Source organism: Pongo abelii, chromosome 16 (assembly GCF_028885655.2).
Source record: "Pongo abelii isolate AG06213 chromosome 16, NHGRI_mPonAbe1-v2.0_pri, whole genome shotgun sequence".
In the NCBI taxonomy this organism is placed as follows: domain Eukaryota; kingdom Metazoa; phylum Chordata; class Mammalia; order Primates; family Hominidae; genus Pongo; species Pongo abelii.
Genome location: NC_072001.2, coordinates 13165568 through 13176425, shown reverse-complemented (window position 1 = coordinate 13176425; position 10858 = coordinate 13165568).

Below are 10858 nucleotides of genomic sequence, written 5' to 3'. Positions count from 1 at the left end.
TGGGTGTCCTATTGGGGCTCACTGCTAGAGGCTACCCTGCCTGTGGCAGTGGTCTGGTTTGGGGCATTTTCCGGGGTGGCATTGCTGGTGGTGGGGCAGGTTGGCTGGCCATCTGGGGCTACACTAGTGTGCCCACGGTGGCAGGGGTGGTGGGGGGAGGCAGGTTGTGTACACTAATGTGTACTGCCGGTGGTTGGGAAAGGGTTAGGGGCACTATTTTCTGCTGCACTGCCAGCGGCAGAGGGTGGGTTGGGTGGAGTTATCCGGAGCTACAATACTAGAAGTGGGGGGCGGTTTAGGGGCATTGTTGGGTGCTGACTGGGGGGTGCACCATCAGGAGCTGAACTGCCCGTGGTGGGGTGGGGGGAGGCAGGTTTGGGACCCTGTCTAGTGCAGGAACACATGTGGCTGGGTCAGATTGTGGGCACTATTGGGTGATACACTGCCTGCGGTGTGGGGAGAGTGCTTGAGGGGGGGTATTGGGGTTACATTGCCTTAAACTGTAGGGTGTGTTGGATGTGCTATCCGGGGGCTACACTGCTAGTGGCAGGGGGCAGATTAGGGGTGCTAGGGGGGCTACACTGTCAGCAGCATTGGCGAGCTGAGGAGGTGGCAGCGACAGCGACAGCAGTGGCCTCCTTCCTCCTTCTGGTGGTCTCCAAGTAAGGGATCGTTCTGCTCTTCCCGGACTCCAGACTGTAGAAGGTGATCTTTCCCTGCTTATGCTAGATTGTACGGCAGGGCCCCAACACCCACCTTGGTTTCCCGGCCTGCTGTCATGCTGTGTTGCGGAGACCACCTGGGACTACTGGGCAGGGAGTCGTAGGCACCATGGGGGAAGTGGGAGACAGGGCACTGGGAGGAGGCGTCAGGAATGGGAACCAGCCCTTGGGTGGGGAGGGCTGGCTGGGTCTGAATTTCTCCTACTCGGGCTCCCCGAGGAGGGCAGCCCTGGTGGGCCCAGCAATTCCTGGCCAGCTGGACTTGGCCAGGGGCCAGTTTCAGTGAAGGCACTCACTCCCACCCCAGACCCCAGTTCCTGGCCAGCTTTTGCCAGAAGTAGAGGCTGGAATTTGGAAGGTGGGTGTGAGTGCCTTCAATTAAACTGATCCCTGCCTCCAAATCACCAGTGTGAGAAGGTGAGGCTCTAACGGTTCCACTCCCTGAATCCTGTTTTGGGCTTTTCTGGCTTTGCCTGTCCAGCTGCTCCAAGCCAGGCTGAAGGAGGAGAAGGAGGAGTCACCTGTGGTACGGTCCAGTCTGCAGATGACGTGGCTCTGCAGCTTGCTTGATGCGGTTGGTGGTGGTGGTGGTGATGGAGACCGCAGCTCAACCGGAGCGGTAGGAGGGCACCCACGGGGGCCAGGTGATAGGAGCCTGGTAGGGTGGGCTGGTACATTGAGGGTGACAGTGGTTGTACTGGCATCGGCACTAGTGGTGGTAGCAGTAGGAAGTCTAGGGGCTGGGAAGGGGGAATAGGAGCACTGCAGGGGGCCCATGTCGTTCTGGGCTGCGGAGGAACCTGTGGATGCTGTAACGCAGGCGTTGGTAGCAGTGGTGGAGGCACACCTAGGGCAAGGAGTTCTCCCTCTTCTTCTGCAGTCTCTGGAGAGTGCCCTCCTTCTGCTGATGCCTGAGCCAAGCATGAGTGGCGGCATTGTCTCATTCTTAACAAAATGTAGTGGGTGACTATTTGTGTATCCTTTTGCTTTTTTGTTGAGATACTCTTCGACTTACTTAAATTTTATGAATTGAGGAAGAGAGAAAAGGTATCATAATAGGCCTTCTAATTCCCATACCTGTTCTTTTTCCTTTCTTCCATTCTGTATTTTATTCTTCTCATTTTCTTGTTCCTCTTCATTTTCTTTTGCTACTGCTTCTATTTCATGTTTGTGTTCTTGTTTCACCTTCTGTTTTTTTTTTTTTATGCCGAACAATGGCCTTAACAAACCAAAACCGAGTTAAAAATAAAATACTTGTCACTCTGTTGTATTTTTAAAATAACTGATCCCTTACTATGTTTTAGAGATGAGGAAAAATGTCAGTTGTATAATTAGTTACTTGAATAGCTATGCTTTCATAATCATGTTAACCCACTTATGCCTAGTGTTCCATTATTGGAACGCTAAGCATGCGGGAGTTACTTACATCCTACTGCCAAATGACATCGACAAGGTCTGATTTTTCACTAATGCAAAAATTGAACAAATTGCAGTCTGGCATAAATGGGCTAATGTGTTGTAAGTGTTATTCAAGGAATAACACTTTTGATGCTTCAAAAAATGAAGCATCACATAAAATATTGGTAGCAAACAGCCATTTCGTCTCTCTCACATAGTTTTCTGGAGCTATGCAAGAGTCATGAGGGTAATAAGTTTAATTTATGAGATTATTAAGTGAACCATATTTCCTTTATTTTATTTCTCTGCCACCATTTTCAAGAGTACTGTCATCTGCATGAGCAAACCTGGTTCATCACCACATCTTTGCAAGAGGAAAAAGAAGGGGGGATAATTATGTGTATAATGTTGTAAGGCAACGATTCACAACCAAAAATGAGGTTTTATTAACTTTCACCTTTAAGAACCTGCAGTATTTAGCTCTCTTTGATTCCTAGTATTACTACCTTTGGTATGAACTCTTTTTTAAACTGATTAGAAGTTTATGCATTTTGTATCATTTTTCAAGCCAACAGAAATGTATAAGGTCTATAATTCTGACACTTTTTAGTTATTTTTAAGGATATGAGCATGTAAGACACTCTTGATATATGGAAGAATATGTATAAATACGACCAGATAGCTTATTTTGAAGAGATAGGATCTAAATTTTTGTCCAGAGTAGATTGGTTGCAGTTTCTTAGGTGTGTTTCTTAATACATTGCCTCAATGTTTTAAAGCATGTAGAAATTTGAACACAGTTTAACTTCACATAGTCCTTTGTTTATAGGTTTAATATTTCTTAAGACTAAAGACATCACAGCTCCCTTTAAGATTCAGTAATATTAATAAAACTTTAGAAATATAGGGTTAGAATCCAGCAAATTCAGAAGAAAATTTTTAAATTATATAGCTGTAGAGCAGGAATGAAACCCAGATTCTAAGCTCTAAGGGGGCCATGAGGTACCATACAGGTGCATCAGTGACTGGGCATAGGTTTGGCAAAATTACAGGATGGTTAAGAGAGTGAGCTGTGGAGCCCAACTCTATGTAAACATGAATTTTTAAACTGCATGTTGCCTCAGTTTATCCATCTTTACAGTGGGGACTGTAGTAAGTTTTTCTTTTTCTGCTCAGTTGTCTGTCTTGTTGCCAACTGTTCCTTAGTCTGTCTTGTTGCCACTCAGTGCCCACATGAGAGGATCTAAGGTAATTTCTGACAGCCTGGGACTCCTTAAGGAAAAACAGAAGGTGCTACAAACCCCATTTTAGGAGAAACCTCTGTTGTCTTCATGGAACCCCAAGAACTTCAGGCAGACAGGTCTCTCTCAAAATCTAAGGCTCGCCTCTGTTTTGCTTTGCGTTATCTGACCTTTTAGGTTTGGGTGAGCATCAGAAATTAGGGAGAGAGATCTAAAGAAAGTTGTGAATATGAAGATGTATTTATGGTAAGAAAAGTTATGAAGGAAAGAAATGTTATATGAGAGAGGATCTTGTATGGCAAATTCTTGTCCTAAAGTAGAATGACTAACTATGAAAGACGAAAATACAGGAAAAGTCAGAAAGTTCAATTGTGTCATAGAGTGTCTGTGGAAGTTGTGTTAGGGTTCATAAAATGAGAAAGAAAAACTTACAACTGCTAGATCTTTTCCTGTCTAGAAGTGTTGTGTATGTGATGTATATATAAAGGAGCCTAATTACTTGGCTTAAAAGAAAAGGAAAGCTCTTAAATATTTTGTCAGAAAAATAGAATCTCTAATGCCTTTTATTTCACATGACTTCAGTAATCTTTGGGAAATAAAGACAGTGTTAAAATCATTGGTAAAAAAATCATCAAAATTTATTCATTTTGTCTAATTTAAGTCAGAGGCTAAATTTTATAAGTGCTTTAATGTCATAAATTGATTCTTTGGCTTTGGAAAATTGTTTTGTTTATCTGGTTTGGAGCTGTTCAATTTCTAGGTAAGGCCTGGGGACAGGTAGAGTTAGCCATGGACCTAGCTATGCTGGAAAGAGTCAGACTTTACCTACAGTTCTGTCTTGTATCCTAGACACTACACCTGCTATGTTATTAAAACTTCCTGCTGCTGCTAATCTGAGTTCCACTTAAAATTTTTCCATCACATGAATATCCCCGTACTAATTTTTTTCACAATTAAATACTTAGAATCGTTTTTGCCCACTTGACCCAAGCATTAGTGATATATCTTTAAAATACTTATAATGTTTCACAATATATTTAGCAAATGTAGGGAATGGCATTTTTACTTTTGTCAGCATCTACATAGCATTTATGTAGCAATGCTATCTCAAGTATTTTTAGTCATTTAAATGTTACATAATATGCTTTTGATTCCTTTGTTTCTATGTAAATAAATATGAGATATTCAATAAATAGTATCAATTAGTGTTTCATTTATATAATATACTTATTAGGATTATTTTTAAACACTACATTGTATTTATTTTTTGGCTTTATGATAAGTTAGAAAAAATACTTTGGATTAACAGTGTGATTCATGAGATAGTTTGTGCAATTATAATCTTTACACATTTTTACTTGATTTTCGAGACTTATACTACAACTGTTAGAACAAGGTAATAAATAAGCATATCTATTAATATCACGTTTGGTCAACTCTTGGCTAGACCCAATGATAATATAGGGATTAACATAATTTTTCCTACTGAAGGTATTGGATTTGTTTTGAGAGACCACAGTTTAAAATCATTGACATAGACAGTTTAAAAATTGTTAAATTTTTAAAATGCCTTTGAAATCGTTTTATAGAAAAATAATTATACTGGTTTACATTGATAGTTTTTTTTTTTTTGATAAGGGCTAGACCAAGAGAAAGGGAGAGTAGTGATAAATGTCCAGGTTTTCAAGTTGAAAAGTGAACATCAGTGTATTTACAACAGATGGATTTGATGTCAAATTACAAATGCTGAAAACATTATATGTAATATGCTAGCCAGAGTAATTATACAAGGCAAAGAAATGAAAGGCATCCAAATAGGAAAGGAAGAGGTGAGATTGTCTCTGTTTTCTGAAAATGTAATCTTAACATAAAATCTTAGACTCCACCAAAAAAAACCTGTTAAAGCTGATAAACACATAAAGTTGAGAGTTACAAAATTAACATACAAATAGTATTCTTGTTTCTATATACTCATGACAAGCTATGTGAAAAATAAATTAATAAAGTAATTCCATTTATAATAGCATCAAAACAAATATATAAGTAAATAAAATACTAAGTAATTTTAATGAAGGGTGTGAAAGATGTGTATACTGAAAATTATAGCACATTGATGAAAGAAGTTGAAAGTGACATAAATAGAAAAATATATTTATGAATTCAAAAAATAATATTGTCAAAATTTCAATGCTATCCAGAACAATCTACAGATTAAATGGAACCACTATCAAATCCAATGCCCACAGAAACAGAAAAATTAGTCCTAAAATCTGTACGGAACCACAGAAGATGCTAAAAAAACAAAACAATCTTGAGCAAAAAGAACAAACCTGGAGGCATCAGACTACCTGATCTTTGATAAAGCAAACAAGACATAAAGTGGGGAAAGGACACCCTATTCAATATATGGTGCTGGGATAATTGGCAAGCCACATGCAGAAGAATGAAACAGTTCTTCAAAAGGTTAAATATAGAAATACCACGTGATTCAGTAAATTCACTCCTATGTATACACCAAAAAGAAATTAAAACAAATGCCTACCCAAAAAGTAGCATACAAGTATTTATAGCAACAAAAAGTAGGAAACAACAGAAATGTCCATCAATTGGTGAGTAGATTAATGAAATGTGGCCTGTCCGTAAAATATAGTATTACTTGGCCATGAAAAAGAAAAAGGTATTAATAGATACTACAAAAAGGATGAACATTGAAAACATGATAAGTGAAAGTAGTGAGTCACACGTAACTATATATTATTATAATTCTGCTTACATGAAATGTCCAGGATAGGCAAATCCTTCCAGAATAGGCAAATCCTTAGTTAGGAAGTAGAAGGATGGTTGCCTAGGGCTGGGAGGGGTTTAAAGAAAGAGTGGGAAAAATGGGGAAAGACTGCTAATGGGTGCAATGTTTCTTTTAAGGAGCATAAAAATGTTCTAAAATTATATTGTGGTGATTGCTTATCCACCCAGTTAATGCACTAAAAAAATTGAATTTTATACTTTCCATGAGCAAATTAATATATAAATTATATCTCAATGAACCTGTGAAAAAAGTTTAAAAATATGTGGTATGCATACACAAAATTTCTTCATTTTATTTTATTTTATTTCCATAGGTTTTTGGGGAACAGGTGGTGTTTGATTATATGATTAAGTTCTTTAGAGGTGATTAGTGAGATTTTGGTGCACCCAACACCTGTGCAGTATACACTATCCAATTTGTAGTCTTTTATTCCTCACAACCCACACCCTTTCTCCTAAGTCCCCAAAGTCCATTGTAGTATTCTAGTGCCTTTGCATCCTCATAGCTTAGTTCCCACTTACGAGCGAGAGCATGCAATGTTTAGTTTTCCATTCTGACGTTACTTCATTTAGAATACTAGTCTCTGATTCCATCCAGGTTGCTGTGAATCCCATGATTTTTTTTCCTTTTATGGCTGAATAGTATTCCTACATATATATATCTCTATATATTTATTTATATCACAATTTCTTAATCTACTTATTGATGGGCATTTGGGCTGGTTACATATTTTTGCAATTGTGAATTGTGCTGCTATAAACATGCTTGTGCAAGTACCTTTTTTATATAATGACTTCTTTTCCTCTGGGTAGATACCCAGTAATGGAATTGCTGGATTAAATGGTAGTTCTACTTTTGTTTTTTAAGAAATCTTCACACAGTTTGCCATAGTGGCTGTACTAGTTTACATTCCCACCAGCAGTGTAAAAGTGTTCCCTTTTTACCACATGCCCACCAATATTTATTATTTTTTGATGTTTTGATTATGACCATTTTTGCAGGAGTAAGGTGGCATGGCTTTTTTTTTTTTTTTTTTTTTGACAGTCTGTTGCCAGGCTGGAGTGCAACCTCCACCCCCTGAGTTCAAGTGATTCTCCTGCCTCAGCCTCTCAAGTAGCTAGGACTAGAGGTGCCCACCACCACACTCGAATAATTTTTGTATTTTTAGTAGAGATGTGTTTTCACCATGTTGGCCAAGATGGTCTCGATCTCTTGACCTCGGGATCCACCCATCTCGGCCTCCCAAAGTGTTGGGGTTTTAGGCGTGAGTTGTGAGCCACTGCACCTGGCCCAGCATTGTGGTTTCGATTAACATATCTCTGATCATTAGTGATGCTGAGCATTTTTTCATATGTTTGTTGGCCATTTTTTATATCTACTTTTGAGAATTGTCTATTCAAGTCCTTAGACCATTATTTGAATGGATTGGGTTTTTTTTTTCCTGCTAATTTGTCTGAGTTCCTTGTAGATTCTGGATATTAGTCCTCTGTCTGATGTATAGATTGTGAAGATATGCTCCCATTCTGTGGGTTGTCTGTTTACTCTGCTAATTGTTTCTTTTGCTGTGCAGAAACTTTTTGGTTTAATTAAGTATCACCTGTTGATCTTCATTTTGTTGTTGCACTTGCTTTAGGGTTCTTGGTCATGAAGTCCTTGCCTAAGCCAATGTCTAGAAGGGTTTTTCCAACATTGTCTTCTATAATTTTTATGGTTTCAGGTCTCAGGTTTAAGTTGATTTTGCTTAAGGTAAAAGATGAGGATCAAGTTTTATTTTTCTACATGTGGCTTGCCAATTATCCTAGCACCATATGTTGAATAGGGTGTCCTTTCCCCACTTTATGTTTTTGTTTGCTTTGTCAAAGGCAAGTTGGCTGTAAGTATTTGGGTTTATTTCTGGGTTTTCTATTCTGTTCCATTGGTCTATGTGCTTACTTTTATACCAGTACTATGCTGTTTTGCTGACTTGTAGTGTAGATTGAAGTCAGGTAATATAATGCCTCCAGATTTGTTCTTTCTGCTTAGTCTTGCTTTGGCTATGCGGGCTCTTTTTTGGTTCCATATGGATTTTTGAATTATCTTTTCTAGTTCTGTGAAGAATGATGGTGATATACTGATGGGATTTGCTCTGAATTTGTAAATTGCTATTGGCATTATGATCATTTTTCCAATATTGATTTTACCCATCCATGAGCATGAGATGTGTTTCCATTTGTTTGTGTCATCTATGATTTCTTTCAGCAGTGTTTTGTAGTTTTCCTTGTAGAGCTCTTTTACCTCCTGGTTAGGTATATTCCTAAGTATTTTACTTATTTTTTTATTTGCAGCTATTGTAAAAGGGGTTGAATTCTTGATCTGATTCTCAGCTTGCACGTTGTTGGGGTATAGCAGAGCTACTGATTTGGGTATGTTAATTTTGTATCCTGAATATTTGCTGAAATTATCAGTTTTAGGAGCTTTTTGGAGGAGTCTTTAGGATTTTCTAGGTATACAATCATTTCATCAGCAAACAGTGACGGTTTGACTTCCTGTTTACTGATCTGGATGCCCTTTATTTATTTCTCTTCTTTGACTGCTCTGGTTATGACTGTCAGTGCTATGTTGAATAGAAGTGGTGAGAGTGGGCATCCTTGTCTTGTTTCAGTTCTCAGAGGAAATGCTTTCAACTTTCCCGTTTAGTATTATGTTGGCTGTGGGTTTGTCATAGATGGCTTTTATTACATTAAGGCATGTCCCTTCTATGCATATTTTGTTGAGGGTGTTAATCATGAAGGGGCTAGATTTTGTCAAATGCCTTTTCTGTGTCTATTGAGACAACAATGTGACTTTGCTTTTAATTTTGTTTATGTGGTGTATCACATATATATTGACTTGCCTATGTTAAATCAGAAGAGCTCGTGTGTTCTCAGGAGCTACAGGGCGCTGTGGCAGCTTCGGGATAACTTGAGGCTGCATCCTGGGGAAGAAACACCTCCTGTCCTGGCTGACTCTGAGGACAGAGCTGCAGTGTGGCCTCTCTGTGGCCCGGCTTCTTTGGGGCATTTTTCCTTCATGGTGAGTATGGAAGCTTTCATTTTCTGGCATGTTCTGTGTATTCCTGCTAGGTTCTCACTCCTTTTCTTTTTTTTTTTTCTTGCTATCTTACCATTAATTTTATAGTAGTACTCATTTCTCAAGGGCTTTTGAGGTTGGAAAGTGTAGGAGGCTTTAGGACTTTTTCTGAAGGAGACTCCCCATGTAGTTGGAGAGAGAGGAAGGCTCTGGCTGTGGGAGGAAGGGGAACCCCAGTGCAGGTGGGGTGTTGGGACCAGGCCCCAGTTTGACTGCTTTGCATCCAAGCTTCTGGTGGAAGGGAAGGATCCAACAACCTCCAGGGTTTGCTGATTTTTTAATTGTTTTTATTTTTTTGGAGATACGGTCTGGGCCTATTGCCCATGCTGGAGTGCAGTGCAGATCTTGCCTCACTGCAACCTCCATTTTCTGGGCTCAAAGGATTCTCCAGCCATAGCTTCTGCAGTAGCTGGGCATCTGTCACCATGCCCAGCTACTTTTTTAAAAAATATTTTTGGTAGAGATGGGGTTTTGCCATGTTGCCCAGGCTCTTCTCGAACTCCTGAGCTCAAGGTAGTTCTCCTGCCTTGGCTTCCCAAAGTGCTGGGATTATAGGCGTGAACTACTGCGCCTGGTCTGCTGAATTTTTAAATCTGTGTCCTTGCCATCGGGACATAGGGGTCACTTTTCTCCTCCCTGCAGCGCCTGCCTAATTCTGTCCCACTAGTCATGACCACCTGACTGGGGGAAAGGAGCTTGCTTGTGGTTTAATATCCACATTAAGGGGAGAAACCAGCTAATTTTCTCCCCTTAACTTCAGAAAGCATACTTGTTCAAATGTTTATAAATCATTTGTATTTTTCTATACTTTAGAAAAAAATTTCTATATTCTCTATTTTAGGATATTAACTCTCAAGAGACTAAGGGTTGTTTCAGAAATCAAACCATCCATATTAAAATAGATACCTAAAATGCTATTTGACAGCAGTAACTATAAAATGGGCACTTAATATGAACTCATTCATTGATTCTTAATAAACACACATTATTAAGTTATTAAATATATAATTACCACTGATTTACTAAATCTTAATTGTGAAATTGAAACTATCTAAATCATATTATAAATGCTAAAATGTTGTTTCTTTGACAGATCTTTCCTGACCATGCAATCCAAAGTAGAATCCTAGTTTATTCTTTTTCAGTTTATACTGTTCTTTTTCTCCCCACTGTAATCATCATGATTTATAATTCTACATTTGTTTAATTGTGTCATACATATTTCTTTTATAGCTCATAAATTCTAGGAGAACTGGTCAGCCTTGGGTATCTGCAGTGCCTGGCACAATGTAAATTTTAAATGAATGAACACAAATAAATTGTATTTCCACAATTTTGAATCTTGGTATAGTGGAAAGAATATCACTCTGGAGGTCAAAGGGCTGTAGTTCTTGTCTTCTCCATGAATATTCTTTATGTGCCACTTCTACCATCTGTGAAATGAGGGATGGGAGGGGGAGCTTGAGGAAGTGGTATTAGATGATCATTAATGGTCCCGTCAGCATAGTCTTGTAGGGTTTTATGAATGTTATAATTGCATTTTAGACCGTAATAACCAAACATTATATATTGATATATTTAAT